A 26,324-nucleotide genomic window follows, 5' to 3' on the forward strand; every position below is an offset into this window, starting at 1 on the left:
ACGTTAAACCAAGGTCCCGGGTTCGATACCCGGCTCCGGAACAATTTTTCCCTCGAAATTATTCAAATCAACTTTACAGGGAGTTATACCTTAAATCTTGATTTGCATAATACACGTCACTGTTCGTTAACAGTTAACCACAATTTAAGTCACACGGAGTTAGTGTGCACTCGAAGTTGGATGCTTGACGGTTGTCAGCCCACTTTGAGGTCTGTGGATATAGAGGGAAAAATTGGATCGGTGTCGGTTAGAGTTCCCGAGTAGCTCAGTGGTAGAGCGTTGGTACGTTAAACTAAAGGTCCCGGGTTCGATACCCGGCTACGGAACAATTTTTCTCTCGAAATTATTCAAATCAACTTTACAGGGATTTATACCTGAAATCTTGATTTGCATAATACACGTCACTGTTCGTTAACAGAAAACCATAATTTAAGTCACACGGAGTTAGTGTGCACTCGAAGTTGCATGCTTGACGGTTGACAGCCCACTTTGTGGTCTGTGGATATAGAGGGAAAAATTGGATCGGTGTCGGTTAGAGTTCCCGAGTAGCTCAGTGGTAGAGCGTTGGTACGTAAAACCAAAGGTCCCGGGTTCGATACCCGGCTCCGGAACAATTTTTCAATCGAAATTATTCAAATCAACTTTACAGGGATTTATACCTGAAATCTTGATTTGCATAATACACGTCACTGTTCGTTAACAGTAAACCACAATTTAAGTCACACGGAGTTAGTGTGCACTCGAAGTTGGATGCTTGACGATTGTCAGCCCACTTTGAGGTCTGTGGATATAGAGGGAAAAATTGGAACGGTGTCGGTTAGAGTTCCCGAGTAGCTCAGTGGTAGAGCGTTGGTACGTTAAACCAAAGGTCCCGGGTTCGATACCCGGCTCAGGAACAATTTTTTCCAAGAAATTATTAAAATCAACTTTACAGGGAGTTATACCTGAAATCTTGATACACGTCACTGTCGTTAACAGAAAACCACAATTTAAATCACACGGAATTAGTGTGCACTCGAAGTTGGATGCTTGTCGGTTGTCAGCCCACTTTGAGGTCTGTGGATATAGAGGGAGAAATTGGATCGGTGTCGGATAGAGTTCCCGACTAGCTCAGTCGTAGAGCGTTGGTACGTTAAACCAAAGGTCCCGGGTTCGATACCCGGCTCCGGAACAATTTTTCCCTCGAAATTATTCAAATCAACTTTACAGGGAGTTATACCTGAAATCTTGATTCGCGTAATATACGTCAATGTTCGTTAACAGAAAACCACAATTTAAGCACACGGAATTAGTGTGCACTCGAAGTTGCATGCTTGACGGTTGTCACCCCACTTTGAGGTCTGTGGATATAGAGGGAAAAATTGGATCGGTGTCGGTTAGAGTTCCCGAGTAGCTCAGTGGTAGAATGTTGGTACGTTAAACCAAAGGTCCCGGGTTCGATACCCGGCTCCGGAATAATTTTTCCCTCGAAATTATTCAAATCAACTTTACAGGGAGTTATACCTGAAATTTTGATTTGCATAATACACGTCTCTGTTCGTTAACAGAAAACCACAATTTAAGTCACACGGAGTTAGTGTGCACTCGAAGTTGCATGCTTGACGGTTGTCAGCCTACTTAAAGGCCTGTGTATATGGAGGGAAAAATTGGATCGGTGTCGGTGAGAGTTCCCGAGTAGCTCAGTGGTAGAGCGTTGGTACGTTAAACCAAAGGTCCCGGGTTCGATACCCGGCTCCGGAATAATTTTTCCCTCGAAATTAATCAAATCAACTTTACAGGGAGTTATACCTGAAATCTTGATTTGCATAATACACGTCTCTGTTCGTTAACAGAAAACCACAATTTAAGTCACACGGAGTTTGTGTGCACTCGAAGTTGGATGCTTGACGGTTGTCAGCCCACTTTGAGGACTGTGGATATAGAGGATATATTGGATCGCTGTCGATTAGAGTTCCCGAGTAGCTCAGTGGTAGAGCGTTGGTACGTTAAACCAAAGGTCCCGGGATCGATACCCGACCACGAGGTAGAGCGTTGCTACGTTAAACCAAGTTCCCGGGTTCGATACCCGGCTTCGGAACAATTTTTCCCTCGAAATTATTCAAATCAACTTTACAGGGAGTTATACCTGAAATCTTGATTTGCATAATACACGTCACTGTTCGTTAACAGAAAACCACAATTTAAGTCACACGGAGTTAGTGTGCACTGGAAGTTGGATATTTTACGGTTGTCAGGCCACTTTGAGGTCTGTGTATATAGAGGGAAAAATTGAATCGGTGTCGGTTAGATTTCCCGAGTAGCTCAGTGGAAGAGCGTTGGAACGTTAAACCAAAGGTCCCGGGTTCGATACCCGGCTGCGGAACAATTTTTCCCTCGAAATTATTCAAATCAGCTATACAGGGAGTTATACCTGAAATTTTGATTTGCATAAAATACGTCACTGTTCGTTAACAGAAAACCACAATTTAAGTCACACGGAGTTAGTGTGCACTCGAAGTTGGATGCTTGACGGTTGTCAGCCCAATTTGAGTTCTGTGGATATAGAGGGAAGAATTGGATCGGTGTCGGTTAGAGTTTCCGAGTAGCTCAGTGGTAGAGCGTTGGTACGTTAAACCAAAGGTCCCGGGTTCGATACCCGGCTCCGGAACAATTTTTCCCTCGAAATTATTCAAATCAACTTTACAGGGAGTTATACCTGAAATCTTGATTTGCATAATACACGTCACTGTTCGTTAACAGAAAACCACAATTTAAGTCACACGGAGTTAGTGTGCATTCGAAGTTGGATGCTTGACGGTTGTCAGCCCACTTTGAGGTCTGTGGATACAGAGGGAAAAATTGGATTAGTGTCGGTTAGAGTTCCCGAGTAGCTCAGTGGTAGAGCGTTGGTACGTTAAACCAAAGGTCCCGGGTTCGATACCCGGCTCCGGAACTATTTTTCCCTCGAAATTATTCAAATCAACTTTACAGGCTTTTATACCTGAAATCTTGATTTGCATAATACACGTCACTGTTCGTTAATAGAAAACCACAATTTAAGTCACACGGAGTTAGTGTGCATTCGAAGTTGGTTGCTTGTCGGTTGTCAGCCCACTTTGAGGTCTGTGGATATAGAGAAAAATATTGGATTGGTGTCGGTTAGAGTTCCCGAGTAGTTCAGTGGTAGAGCGTTGGTACGTTAAACCAAAGGTCCCTGGTTCGATACCCGGCTCCGGAAAAATTTTTCCCTCGAAATTATTCAAATCAACTTTAGAGGGAGTTATACTTGAAATCTTGATTTGCATAATACACGTCACTGTTCGTTAACAGAATACCACAATTTAAGTCACACGCATTTAGTGTGCACTCGAAGTTGGATGCTTGACGGTTGTCAGCCCACTTTGAGGTCTGTGAATATATACGGAAAAATTGGATCGGTGTCGGTTAGATTTCCCGAGTAGGTCAGTGGTAGAACGTTGGATGTTAAACCAAAGGTCCCGGGTTCGATAGCCAGCTCCGGAACAATTTTTCCCTCGAAATTATTCAAATCAACTTTACAGGGATTTATACCTGAAATCTTGATTTGCACAATACACGTCACTGTTCGTTAACAGAAAACCACAATTTAAGTCACACGGAGTTAGTGTGCACTCGAAGTTGAAAGCCTGACGGTTGTTAGCGCACTTTGAGGTCTGTGGATACAGAGGGAAAAATTGGATAGGTGTCGGTTAGAGTTCCCGAGTAGCACAGTGGTAGAGCGTTGGTACGTTAAACCAAAGGTCCCGTGTTCGATACACGGCTCCGGAACAATTTTTCCCTCGAAATTATAAAAATCAACATTACAGGGAGTTATACCTGAAATCTTGTTTTGCATAATACACGTCACTGTTCGTAAACAGAAAACCACAATTTAAGTCACACGGAGTTAGTGTGCACTCGAAGTTTGATGCTAGACGGTTGTCAGCCCACTTTGAGGTCTGTATATATAGGGGAAAAAATTGGATCGGTGTCGGTTAGAGTTCCCGAGTAGTATAGTGGTAGAGCGTTGGTACGTTAAACCAAAGGTCCCGGGTTCGATATCCGTATCCGGAACAATATTTCCCTCGAAATTTTTCAAATCAACTTTACAGGGAGTTATACCTGAAATCTTGTTTTGCATAATACACGTCACTGTTCGTAAACAGAAAACCACAATTTAAGTCACACGGAGTTAGTGTGCACTCGAAGTTGGATGCTTGACGGTTGTCAGCTCACTTTGAGGTCTGTGGATATAGAGGAAATATTGGATCGGTGTCGGTTAGAGTTCCCGAGTAGCTCAGAGGTAGAGCGTTGGTACGTTAAAACAAAGGTCCCGGGATCGATACCCGGCCCCGTGGTAGAGCGTTGCTACGTTAAAGCAAAGGTTCCGGGTTCGATACCCGGCTCCGGAACAATTTTTCCCTCGAAATTATTCAAATCAACTTTACAGTTAGTTATACCTGAAATCTTGATTTGCATAATACACGTCACTGTTCGTTAACAGAAAACCACAATTTAAGTCACACGTAGTTAGTGTGTTCTCGAAGTTGGATGCTTGACGGTTGTCAGACCACTTTGAGGTCTGTGAATATAGAGGGAAAAATTGGATCGGTGTCGGTTAGAGTTCCCGAGTAGCTCAGTGGTAGAGCGTTGGTAAGTTAAACCAAAGGTCCCGGGTTCGATACCAGGCTCCGGAACAATTTTTCCCTCGAAATTATTCAAATCAACTTTACAGGGAGTTATACCTGAAATCTTGATTTGCATAATACACGTCACTGTTCGTTAACAGAAAACCACAATTTAAGTCAAACGGAGTTAGTGTGCACTCGAAGTTGGATGCTTGACGGTTGTCAGCCCAATTTGATGTCAGTGGAAATAGAGGGAAAAATTTGATCGGTGTCGGTTACAGTTCCCGAGTAGCTCAGTGGTAGAGCGTTGGTACGTTAAACCAACGTTTCCGGGTTCGATATCCGGCTCCGGAACAATTTTTCCCTCGAAATTATTCAAATCAACTTTACAGGGAGTTATACCTGAAATCTTGATTTGCATAATACAGTCACTGTTCGTTAACAGGAAACCACAATTTAAGTCACACGGAGTTAGTGTGCACTCGAAGATGGATGCTTGACGGTTGTCAGCCCACTTTGAGGTCTGTGGATATAGAGGGAAAAATTGGATCGGTGTCGGTGAGAGTTCCCAAGTAGCTCAGTGGTAGAGCTTTGGTACGTTAAACCAAAGGTCCCGGGTTCGATACCCGGCTCCGGAACAATATTTCCCTCGAAATTATTCAAATCAACTTTACAGGGAGTTAAACGAGAAATCTTGATTTGCATAATACACGTCACTGTTCGTTTACAGAAAACCACAATTTAAGTCACACGGAGTTTGTGTGCACTCGAAGTTGGATGCTTGACGGTTGTCAGCCCAATTTGAGGACTGTGGATATAGAGGAAATATTGGATCGGTGTCGGTTAGAGTTCCCGAGTAGCTCAGTAGTAGAGCGTTGGTACGTTAAACCAAAGGTCCCGGCATCGATACCCGACACCGTGGTAGAGCGTTGCTACGTTAAACCAAGATCCCGGGTTCGATACCCGGCTCCGGAACAATTTTTCCCTCGAAATTATTCAAATCAACTTTACAGGGAGTTATACCTGAAATCTTGATTTGCATAATACACGTCACTGTTCGTTAACAGAAAACCACAATTTAAGTCACACGGAGTTAGTGTGCACTCGAAGTTGGATGCTTGACGGTTGTCAGCCCAATTTGAGTTCTGTGAATATATAGGGAAGAATTGGATCGGTGTCGGTTAGAGTTCCCGAGTAGCTCAGTGGTAGAGCGTTGGTACGTTAAACCAAAGGTCCCGGGTTCGATACCCGGCTCCGGAACAATTTTTCCCTCGAAATTTTTCAAATCAACTTTACAGGGATTTATACCTGAAATCTTGATTTGCATAATACACGTCACTGTTCTTTAACAGAAAACCACAATTTAAGTCACACGGAGTTAGTTTGCATTCGAAGTTGGATGCTTGACGATTGTCAGCCCACTTTGAGGTCTGTGGATACAGAGGGAAAAATTGGATTAGTGTCGGTTAGAGTTCCCGAGTAGCTCTGTGGTAGAGCGTTGGTACGTTAAACCAAAGGTCCCGGGTTCGATACCCGGCTCCGGAACTATTTTTCCCTCGAAATTATTCAAATCAACTTTACAGGGTTTTATACCTGAAATCTTGATTTGCATAATACACGTCACTGTTCGTTAACAGAAAACCACAATTTAAGTCACACGGAGTTAGTGTGCATTCGAAGTTGGTTGCTTGACGGTTGTCAGCCCACTTTGAGGTCTGTGGATATAGAGAAAAACATTGGATTGGTGTCGGTTAGAGTTCCCGAGTAGTTCAGTGGTAGAGCGTTGGTACGTTAAACCAAAAGTCCCTGGTTCGATACCCGGCTCCGGAACAATTTTTCCCTCGAAATTATTCAAATCAACTTTAGAGGGAGTTATACCTGAAATCTTGATTTGCATAATACACGTCACTGTTCGTTAACAGAATACCACAATTTAAGTCACACGGAGTTAGTGTGCACTCGAAGTTGGATGCTTGACGGTTGTCAGCCCACTTTGAGGTCTGTGAATATATACGGAAAGATTGGATCGGTGTCGGTTAGAGTTCCCGAGTAGGTCAGTGGTAGAACGTTGGATGTTAAACCAAAGGTCCCGGGTTCGATAGCCAGCTCCGGAACAATTTTTCCCTCGAAATTATTCAAATCAACTTTACAGGGAGTTATACCTGAAATCTTGATTTGCACAATACACGTCACTGTTCGTTAACAGAAAACCACAATTTAAGTCACACGGAGTTAGTGTGCACTCGAAGTTGAATGCTTGACGGTTGTCAGCGCACTTTGAGGTCTGTGGATATAGAGGGGAAAATTGGATCGGTGTCGGTTAGAGTTCTCGAGTAGCTCAGTGTTAGAGCGTTGGTACGTTAAACCAAAGGTCCCGGGTTCGATACCCGGCAACGGAAAAAATTTTCCCTCGAAATTATTCAAATCAACTTTACAGGGATTTATACCTGAAATCTTGATTTGCATAATACACGTCACTGTTCGTTAACAGAAAACCACAATTTAAGTCACACGGAGTGTGTGTGCACTCGAAGTTGGATGCTTGACGGTTGTCAGCCCACTTTGAGGACTGTGGATATAGAGGATATATTGGATCGGTGTCGATTAGAGTTCCCGAGTAGCTCAGTGGTAGAGCGTTGGTACGTTAAACCAAAGGTCCCGGGATCGATACCCGACCACGTGGTAGAGCGTTGCTACGTTAAACCAAGGTCCCGGGTTCGATACCCGGCTCCGGAACAATTTTTCCCTCGAAATTATTCAAATCAACTTTACAGGGAGTTATACCTTAAATCTTGATTTGCATAATACACGTCACTGTTCGTTAACAGGAAACCACAATTTAAGTCACACGGAGTTAGTGTGCACTCGAAGTTGGATGCTTGACGGTTGTCAGCCCACTTTGAGGTCTGTGGATATAGAGGGAAAAATTGGATCGGTGTCGGTTAGAGTTCCCGAGTAGCTCAGTGGTAGAGCGTTGGTACGTTAAACTAAAGGTCCCGGGTTCGATACCCGGCTACGGAACAATTTTTCTCTCGAAATTATTCAAATCAACTTTACAGGGATTTATACCTGAAATCTTGATTTGCATAATACACGTCACTGTTCGTTAACAGAAAACCATAATTTAAGTCACACGGAGTTAGTGTGCACTCGAAGTTGCATGCTTGACGGTTGACAGCCCACTTTGTGGTCTGTGGATATAGAGGGAAAAATTGGATCGGTGTCGGTTAGAGTTCCCGAGTAGCTCAGTGGTAGAGCGTTGGTACGTAAAACCAAAGGTCCCGGGTTCGATACCCGGCTCCGGAACAATTTTTCAATCGAAATTATTCAAATCAACTTTACAGGGATTTATACCTGAAATCTTGATTTGCATAATACACGTCACTGTTCGTTAACAGTAAACCACAATTTAAGTCACACGGAGTTAGTGTGCACTCGAAGTTGGATGCTTGACGATTGTCAGCCCACTTTGAGGTCTGTGGATATAGAGGGAAAAATTGGAACGGTGTCGGTTAGAGTTCCCGAGTAGCTCAGTGGTAGAGCGTTGGTACGTTAAACCAAAGGTCCCGGGTTCGATACCCGGCTCAGGAACAATTTTTTCCAAGAAATTATTAAAATCAACTTTACAGGGAGTTATACCTGAAATCTTGATACACGTCACTGTCGTTAACAGAAAACCACAATTTAAATCACACGGAATTAGTGTGCACTCGAAGTTGGATGCTTGTCGGTTGTCAGCCCACTTTGAGGTCTGTGGATATAGAGGGAGAAATTGGATCGGTGTCGGATAGAGTTCCCGACTAGCTCAGTCGTAGAGCGTTGGTACGTTAAACCAAAGGTCCCGGGTTCGATACCCGGCTCCGGAACAATTTTTCCCTCGAAATTATTCAAATCAACTTTACAGGGAGTTATACCTGAAATCTTGATTTGCGTAATATACGTCAATGTTCGTTAACAGAAAACCACAATTTAAGTCACACGGAATTAGTGTGCACTCGAAGTTGCATGCTTGACGGTTGTCAGCCCACTTTGAGGTCTGTGGATATAGAGGGAAAAATTGGATCGGTGTCGGTTAGAGTTTCCGAGTAGCTCAGTGGTAGAGCGTTGGTACGTTAAGCCAAAGGTCCCGGGTTCGATGCCCGGCTCCGGATCAATTTTTCCCTCGAAATTATTCAAATCGTCTTTACAGGGAGTTATACCTGAAATCTTGATTTGCATAATACACGTCACTGTTCGTTAACAGAAAACCACAATTTAACTCACACGGAGTTAGTGTGCACTCGAAGATGCATGATTGACGGTTGTCAGCCCACTTTGAGGCCTGTCTATATGGAGGAAAAAATTGGATCGGTGTCGGTTAGAGTTCCCGAGTAGCACAGTCGTAGAGCGTTGGTACGTTATACCAAAGGTCCCGGGTTAGATACCCGGCTCCGGAACAATTTTTCCCTCGAAATTATTCTAATCAACTTTACAGGGAAGTATACCTGAAATATTGATTTGCATAATACACGTCACTGTTCGTTAACAGAAAACCACAATTTAAGTCACACGGAGTTAGTGTTCACTCGAAGTTGCATGCTTGACGGTTGTCAGCCCACTTTGAGGTCTGTGGATATAGAGGGCAAAATTGGATCGGTGTCGGTTAGAGTTCCCGAGTAGCTCAGTGGTAGAGCGTTGGTACGTTAAGCCAAAGGTCCCGGGTTCGATACCCGGCTCCGGAACAATTTTTCCCTCTAAATTATTCAAATCAACTTTACAGGGAGTTATACCTGAAATCTTGATTTGCATAATACACGTCACTGTTCGTTAACAGAAAACCACAATTTAAGTCACACGGAGTTAGTGTGCACTCGAAGTTGCATGCTTGACGGTTGTCAGCCCACTTAGAGGCCTGTGTATATGGAGGGAAAAATTGGATCGGTGTCGGTTAGAGTTCCCGAGTAGCTCAGTGGTAGAGCGTTAGTACGTTAAACCAAAGGTCCCGGGTTCGAAACCCGGCTCCGGAAGAATTTTTCCATCGAAATTATTGAAATCGACTTTGCAGGGAGTTATACCTGAAATCGAGATTTGCATAATACACGTCACTGTTCGTTAACAGAAAACCACAATTTAAGTCACATGGAGTTAGTGTGCACTCGAAGTTGAATGCTTGACGATTGTCAGCCCACTTTGAGGTCTGTGGATATAGAGGAAATATTGGATCTGTGTCGGTTAGAGTTCCCGAGTAGCTCAAGGGTAGAGCGTTGGTACGTTAAACCAAAGGCCCCGGGATCGACACCCGGCCCCGTGGTAGTGCGTTGCTACGTTAAACCAAAGGTCCCGGGTTCGATACCCGGCTCCGGAACAATTTTTCCCTCGAAATTATTCAAATCAACTTTACAGTTAGTTATTCCCGAAATCTTGATTTGCATAATACACGTCACTGTTCGTTAACAGAAAACCACAATTTAAGTCACACGGAGTTAGTGTGCACTCGAATTTGGATGCTTCACAGTTGTCAGCCCACTTTGAGCTCTGTGGATATAGAGGGAAAAATTGGATCGGTGTCGGTTAGAGTTCCCGAGTAGCTCAGTGGTAGAGCGTTGGTACGTTAAACCAAAGGTCCCGGGTTCGATACCCGGCTCCGGAATAATTTTTCCCTCGAAATTATTCAAATCAACTTTACAGGGAGTTATACCTGAAATCTTGATTTGCATAATACACGTCACTGTTCGTTAACAGAAAACTACAATTTAAGTCACACGGAGTTAGTGTGCACTCGAAGTTGGATGCTTGTCGGTTGTCAGCCCACTTTGAGGTCTGTGGATATAGAGGGAAAAATTGGATCGGTGTCGGTTAGAGTTCCCGAGTAGCTCAGTGGTAGAGCGTAGGTACGTTAAACCAAATGTCCCGGGTACGATACACGGCTCCGGAACAATTTTTCCCACGAAATTATTCAAATCAGCTTTACAGGGAGTTATACCTGAAATCATGATTTGCATAATACACGTCACTGTTCGTTAACAGACAACCACAATTTAAGTCACACGGAGTTAGTGTGCACTCGATGTTGATGCTTGACGGTTGTCAGCCCAATTTGAGGTCTGTGCATAAAGAGGGAAAAATTGGATCGGTGTCGTTTAGAGTTCCCGAGTAGCTCAGTGGTAGAGCGCTGGTACGTTAAACCAAAGGTCCCGGGTGCGATACCCGGCTCCGGAACAATTTTTCCCTCGAAATTATTCAAATCAACTTTACGGGGAGTTATATCTGAAATCTTGATTTGCATAATACACGTCACTGTTCGTTAACAGAAAACCACATTTTAAGTCACACGGAGTTAGTGTGCACTCGAAGTTGGATGCTTGACGGTTGTCAGCCCACTTTGAGGTCTGTGGATATAGAGGGAAAATTGGATCGGTGTCGGTTAGAGTTCCCGACTAGCTCAGTGGTAGAGCGTTGGTATGTTAAACGACAGGTCCCGAGTTCGATACCACGCTCAGGAACAATTTTTCCCTCGAAATTATCAAATCAACTTTACAGGGAGTTATACCTGAAATCTTGATTTGCATAATACACGTCACTGTTCGTTAAAAGAAAACCACAATTTAAGTCACACGGAGTTAGTGTGCACTCGAAGTTGGATGCTTGACTGTTGTCAGCCCAATTTGATTTCTGTGAATATAGAGGGAAACATTGGATCGGTGTCGGTTAGAGTTCCCGAATAGCTCAGTGGTAGAGCGTTGGTACGTTAAACCAAAGGTCCCGGGTTCGATAACCGCCTCCGGAACAATTTTTCCCTCGAAATTATTCAAATCAACTTTATAGGGAGTTATACCTGAAATCGAGATTTGCATAATACACGTCACTGTTCGTTAACAGAAAACCACAATTTAAGTCACACGGAGTTAGTGTGCACACGAAGTTGGATGCTTGACGGTTGTCAGCCCAATTTGAGGTCTGTGGATATAGAAGGAAAACTTTGGATCGGTGTCGGTTAGAGTTCCCGAGTAGCTCAGTGGTAGAGCGTTGGTCCGTTAAACCAAAGGACCCGGCTTCGATATCCGGCTCCGGAACAATTTTTCCCTCGAAATTATTCAAATCAACTTTACAGGGATTTATACCTGAAATCTTGATTTGCATAATACACGTCACTGTTCGTTAACAGAAAACCACAATTTAAGTCACACGGAGTTAGTGTGCACTCGAAGTTGAATGCTTGACGATTGTCAGCCCACTTTGAGGTCTGTGGATATAGAGGAAATATTGGATATGTGTCGGTTAGAGTTCCCGAGTAGCTCAGGGGTAGAGCGTTGGTACGTTAAACCAAAGGCCCCGGGATCGACACCCGGCCCCGTGGTAGTGCGTTGCTACGTTAAACCAAAGGTCCCGGGTTCGATACCCGGCTCCGGAACAATTTTTCCCTCGATATTATTCAAATCAACTTTACAGTTATTTATTCCCGAAATCTTGATTTGCATAATACACGTCACTGTTCGTTAACAGAAAACCACAATTTAATTCACACGGAGTTAGTGTGCACTCGAAGTTGGATGCTAGACGGTTGTCAGCCCACTTCGAGTTCTATGGATACAGAGGGAAAAATTGGATCGGTGTCGGTTAGAGTTCCCGAGTAGCTCAGTGGTAGAGCGTTGGTACGTTAAACCAAAGGTCCCGGGTTCGAACTCGGCTCCGGAAAAATTTTTCCCTCGAAATTATTCAAATCAACTTTACAGGGATTTATACCTGAAATCTTGATTTGCATAATACACGTCACTGTTCGTTAACAGAAAACTACAATTTAAGTCACACGGAGTTAGTGTGCACTCGAAGTTGGATGGTTGACGGTTGTCAGCCCACTTCGAGTACTATGGATACAGAGGGAAAAATTGGATTGGTGTCGGTTAGAGTTCCCGAGTAGCTCAGTGGTAGAGCGTTGGTACGTTAAACCAAAGGTCCCGGGTTCGATACTCGGCTCCGGAAAAATTTTTCCCTCGAAATTATTCAAATCAACTTTACAGGGAGTTATACCTGAAATCTTGATTTGCATAATACACGTCACTGTTCGTTAACAGAAAACTACAATTTAAGTCACACGGAGTTAGTGTGCACTCGAAGTTGGATGCTTGACGGTTGTCAGCCCAATTTGAGGTCTGTGGATATAGAGGGAAAAATTGGATCGGTGTCGGTTAGAGTTCCCGAGTAGCTCAGTGGTAGAGCGTTAGTACGTTAAACCAAAGGTCCCGGGTCGATACCCGGCTCCGGAACAATTTTTTCCCTAGAAATTATTCAAAACAACTTTACAGGGATTTATATCTGAAATCTTGATTTGCACAATACACGTCACTGTTCGTTAACAGAAAACCACAATTTAAGTCACACGGAGTTAGTGTGCACTCGTAGTTGGATGCTTCACGGTTGTCAGCCCACTTTGAGCTCTGTGGATGTAGAGGGAAAAATTGGATCGGTGTCGGTTAGAGTTCCCGAGTAGCTCAGTGGTAGAGCGTTGGTACGTTAAACCAAAGGTCCCGGGTTCGATACCCGGCTCCGGAATAATTTTTCCCTCGAAATTATTCAAATCAACTTTACAGGGAGTTATACCAGAAATCTTGATTTGCATAATACACGTCACTGTTCGTTAACAGAAAACCACAATTTAATTCACACGGAGTTAGTGTGCACTCGAAGTTGGATGCTAGACGGTTGTCAGCCCACTTCGAGTTCTATGGATACAGAGGGAAAAATTGGATCGGTGTCGGTTAGAGTTCCCGAGTAGCTCAGTGGTAGAGCGTTGGTACGTTAAACCAAAGGTCCCGGGTTCGATACCGGGCTCCGGAACAATTATTCCCTCGAAATTATTCAAATCAACTTTACAGGCAGTTATATCTGAAATCTTGATTTGCATAATACACGTCACTTTTCGTTAACAGAAAACCACAATTTAAGTGACACGGAGTTAGTGTGCACTCGAAGTTGGATGCTTGACGGTTGTCAGCCCACTTTGAAGTCTGTGGATATAGAGGGAAAAATGGGATCGGCGTCGGTTTGAGTTCCCGAGTAGCTCAGTGGTAGGGCGTTGGTACGTTAAACCAAAGGCCCTGGGTTCGATACCCGGCCACGGAACAATTTTTCCCTCGAAATTATTCAAATCAACTTTACAGGGAGTTATACTTGAAATCTTGATTTGCATAATACACGTTACTGTTCGTTAACAGAAAACCACAATTTAAGTCACACGGAGTTAGTGTGCACTCGAAGTTGGATGCTTGACGGTTGTCAGCCCACTTCGAGTTCTGTGGATACAGAGGGAAAAATTGGATCGGTGTTGGTTAGAGTTCCCGAGTAGCTCAGTGGTAGAGCGTTGGTACGTTAAACCAAAGTTCCCGGGTTCGATACTCGGCTCCGGAAAAATTTTTCCCTCGAAATTATTCAAATCAACTTTACAGGGAGTTATACCTGAAATCTTGATTTGCATAATACACGTCACTGTTCGTTAACAGAAAACTACAATTTAAGTCACACGGAGTTAGTGTGCACTCGAAGTTTGATGCTTGACGGTTGTCAGCCCAATTTGAGGTCTGTGGATATAGAGGGAAAAATTGGAGCGGAGTCGGTTAGAGTTCCCGAGTAGCTCAGTGGTAGAGCGTTAGTACGTTAAACCAAAGGTCCCGGGTTCGATACCCGGCTCCGGAACAATTTTTCCCTCGAAATTATTCAAATCAACTTTACAGGGAGTTATATCTGAAATCTTGATTTGCATAATACACGTCACTGTTCGTTAACAGAAAACCACAATTTAAGTCACACGGAGTTAGTGTGCACTCGAAGTTGGATGCTTGACGGTTGTCAGCCCACTTTGAGTTCTGTGGATATAGAGGGAAAATTGGATCGGTGTCGGTTAGAGTTCCCGACTAGCTCAGTGGTAGAGCGTTGGTATGTTAAACGACAGGTCCCGAGTTCGATACTACGCTCAGGAACAATTTTTCCCTCGAAATTATCAAATCAACTTTACAGGGAGTTATACCTGAAATCTTGATTTGCATAATACACGTCACTGTTCGTTAACAGAAAACCACAATTTAAGTCACACGGAGTTAGTGTGCACTCGAAGTTGGATGCTTGACTGTTGTCAGCCCAATTCGAGGTCTGTGGATATAGAGGGAAAAATTGGATCGGTGTCGGTTAGAGTTCCCGAGTAGCTCAGTGGTAGAGCGTTGGTACGTTAAACCAAAGGTCCCGGGTTCGATAACCGCCTCCGGAACAATTTTTCCCTCGAAATTATTCAAATCAACTTTATAGGGAGTTATACCTGAAATCGAGATTTGCATAATACACGTCACTGTTCGTTAACAGAAAACCACAATTTAAGTCACACGGAGTTAGTGTGCACACGAAGTTGGATGCTTGACGGTTGTCAGCCCAATTTGAGGTCTGTGGATATAGAAGGAAAAATTGGATCGGTGTCGGTTAGAGTTCCCGAGTAGCTCAGTGGTAGAGCGTTGGTCCGTTAAACCAAAGGACCCGGCTTCGTTATCCGGCTCCGGAACAATTTTTCCCTCGAAATTATTCAAATCAACTTTACAGGGAGTTATACCTGAAATCTTGATTTGCATAATACACGTCACTGTTCGTTAACAGAAAACCACAATTTAAGTCACACGGAGTTAGTGTGCACTCGAAGTTGAATGCTTGACGATTGTCAGCCCACTTTGAGGTCTGTGGATATAGAGGAAATATTGGATCTGTGTCGGTTAGAGTTCCCGAGTAGCTCAGCGGTAGAGCGTTGGTACGTTAAACCAAAGGCCCCGGGATCGACACCCGGCCCCGTGGTAGTGCGTTGCTACGTTAAACCAAAGGTCCCGGGTTCGATACCCGGCTCCGGAACAATTTTTCCCTCGAAATTATTCAAATCAACTTTACAGTTAGTTATTCCCGAAATCTTGATTTGCATAAAACACGTCACTGTTCGTTAACAGAAAACCACAATTTAAGTCACACGGAGTTAGTGTGCACTCGAATTTGGATGCTTCACGGTTGTCAGCCCACTTTGAGCTCTGTGGATATAGAGGGAAAAATTGGATCGGTGTCGGTTAGAGTTCCCGAGTAGCTCAGTGGTAGAGCGTTGGTACGTTAAACCAAATGTCCCGGGTTCGATACCCGGCTCCGGAATAATTTTTCCCTCGAAATTATTCAAATCAACTTTACAGGGAGTTATACCTGAAATCTTGATTTGCATAATACACGTCACTGTTCGTTAACAGAAAACCATAATTTAAGTCACACGGAGTTAGTGTGCACTCGAAGTTGGATAATTGTCGGTTGTCAGCCCACTTTGAGGTCTGTGGATATAGAGGGAAAAATTGGATCGGTGTCGGTTAGAGTTCCCGAGTAGCTCAGTGCTAGAGCGTAGGTACGTTAAACCAAATGTCCCGGGTACGATACCCGGCTCCGAAACAATTTTTCCCACGAAATTATTCAAATCAGCTTTACAGGGAGTTATACCTGAAATCATGATTTGCATAATACACGTCACTGTTCGTTAACAGACAACCACATTTTAAGTCACACGGAGTTAGTGTGCACTCGATGTTGGATGCTTGACGGTTGTCAGCCCAATTTGAGGTCTGTGGATATAGAGGGAAAAATTGGATCGGTGTTGTTTAGAGTTCCCGAGTAGGTCAGTGGTAGAGCGCTGGTACGTTAAACCAAAGGTCCCGGGTTCGATACCCGGCTCCGGAACAATTTTTCCCTCGAAATCATTCAAATCATCTTTACAGGCAGTTATATCTGAAATCTTGATTTGCATAATACACGTCACTTTTCGTTAACAGAAAACCACAATTTAAGTCACACGGAGTTAGTGTGCACTCGAAGTTGGATGCTTGACGGTTGTCAGCCCACTTTGATGTCTGTGGATATAGAGGGAAAAATTGGATCGGCGTCGATTAGAGTTCCCGATTAGCTCAGTGGCAGGCCGTTGGTACGTTAAACCAAAGGCCCTGGGTTCGATACCCGGCCACGGAAAAATTTTTCCCTCGAAATTATTCAAATCAACTTTACAGGGAGTTATACCTGAAATCTTGATTTGCATAATACACGTTACTGTTCGTTAACAGAAAACCACAATTTAATTCACACGGAGTTAGTGTGCACTCGAAGTTGGATGCTTGACGGTTGTCAGCCCACTTCGAGTTCTATGGATACAGAGGGAAAAATTGGATCGGTGTCGGTTAGAGTTCCCGAGTAGCTCAGTGGTAGAGCGTTGGTACGTTAAACCAAAGGCCCCGGGTTCGATACTCGGCTCCGGAAAAATTTTTCCCTCGAAATTATTCAAATCAACTTTACAGGGATTTATACCTGAAATCTTTATTTCCATAATACACGTCACTGTTCGTTAACAGAAAACTACAATTTAAGTCACACGGAGTTAGTGTGCACTCGAAGTTGGATGCTTGACGGTTGTCAGCCCAATTTGAGGTCTGTGGATATAGAGGGAAAAATTGGATCGGTGTCGGTTAGAGTTCCCGAGTAGCTCAGTGGTAGAGCGTTAGTACGTTAAACCAAAAGTCCCGGGTTCGATACCCGGCTCCGGAACAATTTTTCCCTCGAAATTATTCAAATCAACTTTACAGGGATTTATATCTGAAATCTTGATTTGCATAATACACGTCACTGTTCGTTAACAGAAAACCACAATTTAAGTCACACGGAGTTAGTGTGCACTCGAAGTTGGATGCTTGACGGTTGTCAGCCCACTTTGAGGTCTGTGGATATAGAGGGAAAATTGGATCGGTGTCGGTTAGATTTCCCGACTAGCTCAGTGGTAGAGCGTTGGTATGTTAAACGAAAGGTCCCGAGTTCGATACCAGGCTCAGGAACAATTTTTCCCTCGAAATTATTCAAATCAACTTTACAGGGAGTTATACCTGAAATCTTGATTAGCATAATACACGTCACTGTTCGTTAACAGAAAACCACAATTTAAGTCACACGGAGTTAGTGTGCACTTGAAGGTGGATGCTTGACTGTTGTCAGCCCAATTTGAGGTCTGTGGATATAGAGGGAAAAATTGGATGGGTGTCGGTTAGAGTTCCCGAATAGCTCAGTGGTAGAGCGTTGGTACGTTACACCAAAGGTCCCGGGTTCGATAACCGCCTCCGGAACAATTTTTGCCTCGAAATTATTCAAATCAACTTTATAGGTAGTTATACCTGAAATCGAGATTTGCATAATACACGTCACTGTTCGTTAACAGAAAACCACAATTTAAGTCACACGGAGTTAGTGTGCACTTGATGTTGGATGCCTGACGGTTGTCACCCCAATTTGAGATCTGTGGATATAGAGGGAAAAATTGGATCTGTGTCGGTTAGAGTTCCCGAGTAGCTCAGTGGTAGAGCGTTGGTACGTTAAACCAAAGGCCCCGGGTTCGATACTCGGCTCCGGAAAAATTTTTCCCTCGAAATTATTCAAATCAACTTTACAGGGATTTATACCTGAAATCTTTATTTCCATAATACACGTCACTGTTCGTTAACAGAAAACTACAATTTAAGTCACACGGAGTTAGTGTGCACTCGAAGTTGGATGCTTGACGGTTGTCAGCCCACATTGAGGTCTGTGGATATAGGGGAAAAAATTGGATCGGTGTCGGTTAGAGTTCTCGAGTAGCTCAGTGGTAGAGCGTTGGTACGTTAAACCAAAAGTCCCGGGTTCGATACCCGGCTCAGGAAAAAATTTTCCCTCGAAATTATTCAAATCAACTTTACAGGGAGTTATACCTGAAATCTTGATTTGCATAATACACGTCACTCTTCGTTAACAGAAAACCACAATTTAAGACACACGGAGTTAGTGTGCACTCGAAGTTGGATGCTTGACGGTTGTCAGCCCAATTTGAGGTCTGTGGATATAGAAGGAAAAATTGGATCGGTGTCGGTTAGAGTTCCCGAGTAGCTCAGTGGTAGAGCGTTGGTACGTTAAACCAAAGGTCACGGGTTCGATACCCGGCTCCGGAACAATTTTTCCCTCGAAATTATTCAAATCAACTTTACATGGAGTTATACCTGAAATCTTGATTTGCATAATACACTTCACTGTACGTTAACAGAAAACCACAATTTAAATTACACGGAGTTAGTGTGCACTCGAAGTTGGATGCTTGACGGTTGTCAGCCCACTTTGAGGTCTGTGGATATAGAGGGAAAAATTGGATCTGTGTCGGTCAGAGTTCCCGAGAAGCTCAGTGGTAGAGCGATGGTACGTTAAACCAAAGGTCCCGGGTTCGATACCCGGCTCCGGAACAATTTTTTCCTCGAAATTATTCAAATCAACTTTACAGGGATTTACACCTGCAATCTTGATTTGCATAATACACGTCACTGTTCGTTAACAGAATACCACAATTTAAGTCACACGGAGTTAGTCTGCAACCGAAGTTGGATGCTTGACTGTTGTCAGCCCACCTTGAGGTCTGTGAATATAGAGGGAAAAATTGGATCGGTGTCGGTTAGAGTTTTCGAGTAGCTCAGTGGTAGAGCGTTGGTACGTTAAACCAAAGGTCCCAGTTCGATACCCGGCTCAGGAAAAAATTTTCCCTCGAAATTATTCAAATCAACTTTACAGGGAGTTATACCTGAAATCTTGATTTGCATAATACACGTCACTGTTCGTTAACAGAAAACCACAATTTAAGACACACGGAGTTAGTGTGCACTCGAAGTTGGATGCTTGACGGTTGTCAGCCCAATTTGAGGTCTGTGTATATAGAAGGAAAAATTGGATCGGTGTCGGTTAGATTTCCCGAGTAGCTCAGTGGTAGAGCGGTGGTACGTTAAACCAAAGGTCACGGGGTTCGATACCCGGCTCCGGAACAATTTTTCCCTCGAAATTATTCAAATCAACTTTACATGGAGTTATACCTGAAATCTTGATTTGCATAATACACTTCACTGTACGTTAACAGAAAACCACAATTTAAATTACACGGAGTTAGTGTGCACTCGAAGTTGGATGCTTGACGGTTGTCAGCCCACTTTGAGGTCTGTGGATATAGAGGGAAAAATTGGATCGGTGTCGGTCAGAGTTCCCGAGAAGCTCAGTGGTAGAGCGATGGTACGTTAAACCAAAGGTCCCGGGTTCGATACCCGGCTCCGGAACAATTTTTTCCTCGAAATTATTCAAATCAACTTTACAGGGATTTATACCTTCAATCTTGATTTGCATTATACACGTCACTGTTCGTTAACAGAAAACCATAATTTAAGTCACACGGAGTTAGTGTGCACTCGAAGTTGGATGCTTGACGGTTGTCAGCCCACTATGAGGTCTGTGGATATAGAGGGAAAAATTGGATCGGTGTCGGTTAGAGTTCCCAAGTAGCTCAGTGGTAGAGCGTTGGTACGTTAAACCAAAGGTCCTGGGTTCGATACCCGGCTCCGGAACAATTTTTCCCTCGAAATTATTCAAATCATATTTACAGGGTGTTATACCTGAAATCTTGATTTGCATAATACACGTCTCTGTTCGTTAACAGAAAACCACAATTTAAGTCACACGGAGTTGGTGTGCACTCGAAGTTGGATGGTTGACGGTTGTCAGCCCACTTTGAGGTCTGTGGATATAGAGGGAAAAATTGGATCGGTGTCGGTTAGAGTTCCCGAGTAGCTCAGTGGTAGAGCGTTGGTAAGATAAACCGAAGGTCCCGTGTTCGATACCCGGCTCCGGAACAATTTTTCCCTCGAAATTATTCAAATCAACTTTACAGGGAGTTATACCTGAAATCTTGATTTGCATAATACACGTTACTGTTCGTTACCAGAAAACCACAATTTTATCACACGGAGTTAGTGTGCACTCGAAGTTGGATGCTTGACGGTTGTCAGCCCAATTCGAGGTCTGTGGATACAGAGGGAAAAATTGGAACGGTGTCGGTTAGAGTTCCCGGGTAGCTCAGTGGTAGAGCGTTGGTACGTTAAACCAAAGGTCCCGGTTTCGATACCCGGCTCCGGAACAATTTTTCCCTCGAAATTATTCATATCAACTTTACAGGGAGTTATACCTGAAATCTTGAATCGCATAATACACGTCACTCTTCGTTAACAGAAAACTACAATTTAAGTCAAACGGAGTTAGTGTGCACTCGAAGTTAGAAGCTTGACGGTTGTCAGCCCAATTTGAGGTCTGTGGATATAGAGGAAAAAATTGGATCGGTGTCGGTTAGAGTTCCCGAGTAGCTTAGTGGTAGAGCGTTAGTACGTTAAACCAAAGGTCCCGGGTTCGATACCCGGCTGCGGAACAATTTTTCCCTCGAAATTATTCAAATCAACTTTACTGGGAGTTATACCTGAAATCTTGATTTGCATAATACACGCCACTGTTCGTTAACAGAATACAACAATTTAAGTCACACGGAGTTAGTGTGCACTCGAAGTTGGATGCTTGACGGTTGTCAGCCCACCTTGAGGTGTGTGAATATAGAGGGAAAAATTGGATCGGTGTCGGTTAGAGTTCCCGAGTAGGTCAGTGGTAGAGCGTTGGTACGTTAAACCAAAGGCCCCGGGTTCGATACCCGGCTCAGGAAAAAATTTTCCCTCGAAATTATTCAAATCAACTTTACAGGGAGTTATATCTGAAATCTTGATTTGCATAATACACGTCACTGTTCGTTAACAGAAAACCACAATTTAAGTCACACGGATTTAGTGTGCACTCGAAGTTGGATGCTTGAAGGTTGTCAGCCCAATTTGAGATCTGTGGATATAGAAGGAAAAATTGGATCGGTGTCGGTTAGAGTTCCCGAGTAGTTCAGTGCTAGAGCGTTGGTACGTTAAACCAAAGGTCCCGGGTTCGATACCCGGCTCCGGAACAATTTTTTCCTCGAAATTATTCAAATCAACTTTACAGGGATTTATACCTGAAATCTTGATTTGCATAATACACGTCACTGTTCGTTAACAGAATACCACAATTTAAGTCACACGGAGTTAGTCTGCAACCGAAGTTGGATGCTTGACGGTTGTCAGCCCACCTTGAGGTCTGTGAATATAGAGGGAAAAATTGGATCGGTGTCGGTTAGAGTTCCCGAGTAGGTCAGTGGTAGAACGTTGGACGTTAAACCAAAGGTCCCGGGTTCGATACCCAGCTCTGGAACAATTTTTCCCTCGAAATTATTCAAATCAACTTTACAGGGATTTATACTTGAAATCTTGATTTGCATAATACACGTCACTGTTCGTTAACAGTAAACCACAATTTAAGTCACACGGAGTTAGTGTGCACTCGAAGTTGGATGCTTGACGGTTGTCAGCCCACATTGAGGTCTGTGGATATAGGGGAAAAAATTGGATCGGTGTCGGTTAGAGTTCTCGAGTAGCTCAGTGGTAGAGCGTTGGTACGTTAAACCAAAAGTCCCGGGTTCGATACCCGGCTCAGGAAAAAATTTTCCCTCGAAATTATTCAAATCAACTTTACAGGGAGTTATACCTGAAATCTTGATTTGCATAATACACGTCACTCTTCGTTAACAGAAAACCAAAATTTAAGACACACGGAGTTAGTGTGCACTCGAAGTTGGATGCTTGACGGTTGTCAGCCCAATTTGAGGTCTGTGGATATAGAAGGAAAAATTGGATCGGTGTCGGTTAGAGTTCCCGAGTAGCTCAGTGGTAGAGCGTTGGTACGTTAAACCAAAGGTCACGGGTTCGATACCCGGCTCCGGAACAATTTTTCCCTCGAAATTATTCAAATCAACTTTACATGGAATTATACCTGAAATCTTGATTTGCATAATACACTTCACTGTACGTTAACAGAAAACCACAATTTAAATTACACGGAGTTAGTGTGCACTCGAAGTTGGATGCTTGACGGTTGTCAGCCCACTTTGAGGTCTGTGGATATAGAGGGAAAAATTGGATCTGTGTCGGTCAGAGTTCCCGAGAAGCTCAGTGGTAGAGCGATGGTACGTTAAACCAAAGGTCCCGGGTTCGATACCCGGCTCCGGAACAATTTTTTCCTCGAAATTATTCAAATCAACTTTACAGGGATTTACACCTGCAATCTTGATTTGCATAATACACGTCACTGTTCGTTAACAGAAAACCATAATTTAAGTCACACGGAGTTAGTGTGCACTCGAAGTTGGATGCTTGACGGTTGTCAGCCCACTATGAGGTCTGTGGATATAGAGGGAAAAATTGGATCGGTGTCGGTTAGAGTTCTCAAGTAGCTCAGTGGTAGAGCGTTGGTACGTTAAACCAAAGGTCCTGGGTTCGATACCCAGCTCCGGAAAAATTTTTCCCTCGAAATTATTCAAATCATATTTACAGGGTGTTATACCTGAAATCTTGATATGCATAATACACGTCTCTGTTCGTTAACAGAAAACCACAATTTAAGTCACACGGAGTTGGTGTGCACTCGAAGTTGGATGGTTGACGGTTGTCAGCCCACTTTGAGGTCTGTGGATATAGAGGGAAAAATTGGATCGGTGTCGGTTAGAGTTCCCGAGTAGCTCAGTGGTAGAGCGTTGGTAAGTTAAACCGAAGGTCCCGTGTTCGATACTCGGCTCCGGAACAATTTTTCCCTCGAAATTATTCAAATCAACTTTACAGGGAGTTATACCTGAAATCTTGATTTGCATAATACACATTACTGTTCGTTACCAGAAAACCACAATTTTATCACACGGAGTTAGTGTGCACTCGAAGTTGGATGCTTGACGGTTGTCAGCCCAATTCGTGGTCTGTGGATACAGAGGGAAAAATTGGATCGGTGTCGGTTAGAGTTCCCGTGTAGCTCAGTGGTAGAGCGTTGGTACGTTAAACCAAAGGTCCTGGGTTCGATACCCGGCTCCGGAACAATTTTTCCCTCGAAATTATTCAAATCAACTTTACAGGGAGTTATACCTGAAATCTTGAATCGCATAATACACGTCACTGTTCGTTAACAGAAAACTACAATTTAAGTCAAACGTAGTTAGTGTGCACTCGAAGTTGGAAGCTTGATGGTTGTCAGCCCAATTTGAGGTCTGTGGATATAGAGGAAAAAATTGGATCGGTGTCGGTTAGAGTTCCCGAGTAGCTTAGTGGTAGAGCGTTAGTACGTTAAACCAAAGGTCCCGGGTTCGATACCCGGCTCCGGAACAATTTTTCCCTCGAAATTATTCAAATCAACTTTACAGGGAGTTATACCTGAAATCTTGATTTGCATAATACACGTCACTGTTCGTTAACAGAATACCACAATTTAAGTCACACGGAGTTATTGTGCACTCGAAGTTTGATGCTTGACGGTTGTCAGCCCACCTTGAGGTCTGTGAATATAGAGGGAAAAATTGGATCGGTGTCGGTTAGAGTTCCAGAGTAGGTCAGTGGTAGAGCGTTGGTACGTTAAACCAAAGGTCCCGGGTTCGATACCCGGCTCAGGAAAAAATTTTCCCTCGAAATTATTCAATTCAACTTTACAGGGAGTTATACCTGAAATCTTGATTTGCATAATACACGTCACTGTTCGTTAACAGAAAACCACAATTTAAGTCACACGGATTTAGTGTTCACTCGAAGTTGGATGCTTGACGGTTGTCAGCCCAATTTGAGATCTGTGGATATAGAAGGAAAAATTGGATCGGTGTCGGTTAGAGTTCCCGAGTAGTTCAGTGCTAGAGCGTTGGTACGTTAAACCAAAGGTCCCGGGTTCGATACCCGGCTCCGGAACAATTTTTTCCTCGAAATTATTCAAATCAACTTAACAGGGATTTATACCTGCAATCTTGATTTGCATAATACACGTCACTGTTCGTTAACAGAAAACCACAATTTTAGTCACACGGAGTTAGTGTGCACTCGAAGTTGGATGCTTGACGGTTGTCAGCCCACTTTGAGTTCTGTGGATATAGAGGGAAATATTGGATCGGTGTCGGTCAGAGTTCCCGAGAAGCTCAGTGGTAGAGCTTTGGTACGTTATACCAAAGGTCCCGGGATCGATACGCGGCCCCGTGGTAGAGCGTTGCTACGTTAAACCAAATGTCCCGGGTTAGATACCCGGCTCCGGAACAATTTTTCCGTCGAAATTATTCAAATCAACTTTACAGTTAGTTATACCTGAAATCTTGATTTGCATAATACACGTCACTGTTCGTTAACAGAAAACCACAATTTAAGTCACACGGAGATAGTGTGCACTCGAAGTTGGATGCTTGACGGTTGTCAGCCCACTTTGAGGTCTGTGGATATAGAGGGAAAAATTGAATCGGTGTCGGTTAGAGTTACCGAGTAGCCAGTGGAAGAGCTTTGGTACGTTAAACCAAAGGTCCCGGGTTTGACACCCGGCTCCGGAACAATTTTTCCCTCGAAATTATTCAAATCAACTTTACAGGGAGTTATACCTGAAATTTTGATTTGCATAATACACGTCACTGTTCGTTAACAGAAAACCACAATTTAAGTCACACGGAGTTAGTGTGCACTCGAAGTTGGATGCTTGACGGTTGTCAGCCCACTTTGAGGTCTGTGGATATAGAGAGAAAAATTGGAACGGTGTCGGTTAGAGTTCCCGAGTAGCTCAGTGGTAGAGCGTTGGTACGTTAAACCAAAGTTCCCGGGTTCGATACCCGGCTCCGGAACAATTTTTCCCTCGAAATTATTCAAATCAACTTTACAGGGAGTTATACCTGCAATTTTGATTTGCATAATACACGTCAATGTTCGTTAACAGAAAACCACAATTTAAGTCACACGGAGTTAGTGTGCACTCGAAGTTGGATGCTTGACGGTTGTCAGCCCACTTTGAGGTCTGTGGATATAGGGGAAAAAATTGGATCGGTGTCGGTTAGAGTTTTCGAGTAGCTCAGTGGTAGAGCGTTGGTACGTTAAACCAAAGGTCCCGGGTTCGATACCCGGCTCAGGAAAAAATTTTCCCTCGAAATTATTCAAATCAACTTTACAGGGAGTTATACCTGAAATCTTGATTTGCATAATACACGTCACTGTTCGTTAACAGAAAACCACAATTTAAGACACACGGAGTTAGTGTGCACTCGAAGTTGGATGCTTGACGGTTGTCAGCCCAATTTGAGGTCTGTGGATATAGAAGGAAAAATTGGATCGGTGTCGGTTAGAGTTCCCGAGTAGCTCAGTGGTAGAGCGTTGGTACGTTAAACCAAAGGTCACGGGTTCGATACCCGGCTCCGGAACAATTTTTCCCTCGAAATTATTCAAATCAACTTTACATGGAGTTATACCTGAAATCTTGATTTGCATAATACACTTCACTGTACGTTAACAGAAAACCACAATTTAAATTACACGGAGTTAGTGTGCACTCGAAGTTGGATGCTTGACGGTTGTCAGCCCACTTTGAGGTCTGTGGATATAGAGGGAAAAATTGGATCGGTGTCGGTCAGAGTTCCCGAGAAGCTCAGTGGTAGAGCGATGGTAGGTTAAACCAAAGGTCCCGGGTTCGATACCCGGCTCCGGAACAATTTTTTCCTCGGAATTATTCAAATCAACTTTACAGGGATTTATACCTGCAATCTTGATTTGCATAATACACGTCACTGTTCGTTAACAGAAAACCATAATTTAAGTCACACGGAGTTAGTGTGCACTCGAAGTTGGATGCTTGACGGTTGTCAGCCCACTATGAGGTCTGTGGATATAGAGGGAAAAATTGGATCGGTGTCGGTTAGAGTTCCCAAGTAGCTCAGTGGTAGAGCGTTGGTAC

At 43.5% G+C, this 26,324-nt stretch overlaps 4 non-coding genes across 4 annotated transcripts; all 4 read left to right on the forward strand.

The window, feature by feature from the left end:
• Window positions 1-539: 539 nt before the first annotated feature.
• On the forward strand, window positions 540-611 carry TRNAY-GUA (transfer RNA tyrosine (anticodon GUA)). The gene has a single exon. It is a non-coding gene; the product is annotated as a tRNA-Tyr (tRNA).
• A 213-nt stretch (window positions 612-824) lies between these two features.
• On the forward strand, window positions 825-896 carry TRNAN-GUU (transfer RNA asparagine (anticodon GUU)). The gene has a single exon. It is a non-coding gene; the product is annotated as a tRNA-Asn (tRNA).
• A 6,963-nt stretch (window positions 897-7,859) lies between these two features.
• TRNAY-GUA (transfer RNA tyrosine (anticodon GUA)) lies at window positions 7,860-7,931 on the forward strand. The gene has a single exon. It is a non-coding gene; the product is annotated as a tRNA-Tyr (tRNA).
• Window positions 7,932-8,144: 213 nt separating this feature from the next.
• Window positions 8,145-8,216, forward strand: TRNAN-GUU (transfer RNA asparagine (anticodon GUU)). Its single transcript has one exon. It is a non-coding gene; the product is annotated as a tRNA-Asn (tRNA).
• Window positions 8,217-26,324: the final 18,108 nt, after the last annotated feature.

This window comes from Periplaneta americana, unplaced genomic scaffold (genome assembly GCF_040183065.1).
Source record: "Periplaneta americana isolate PAMFEO1 unplaced genomic scaffold, P.americana_PAMFEO1_priV1 scaffold_20, whole genome shotgun sequence".
Lineage (NCBI taxonomy): Eukaryota > Metazoa > Arthropoda > Insecta > Blattodea > Blattidae > Periplaneta > Periplaneta americana.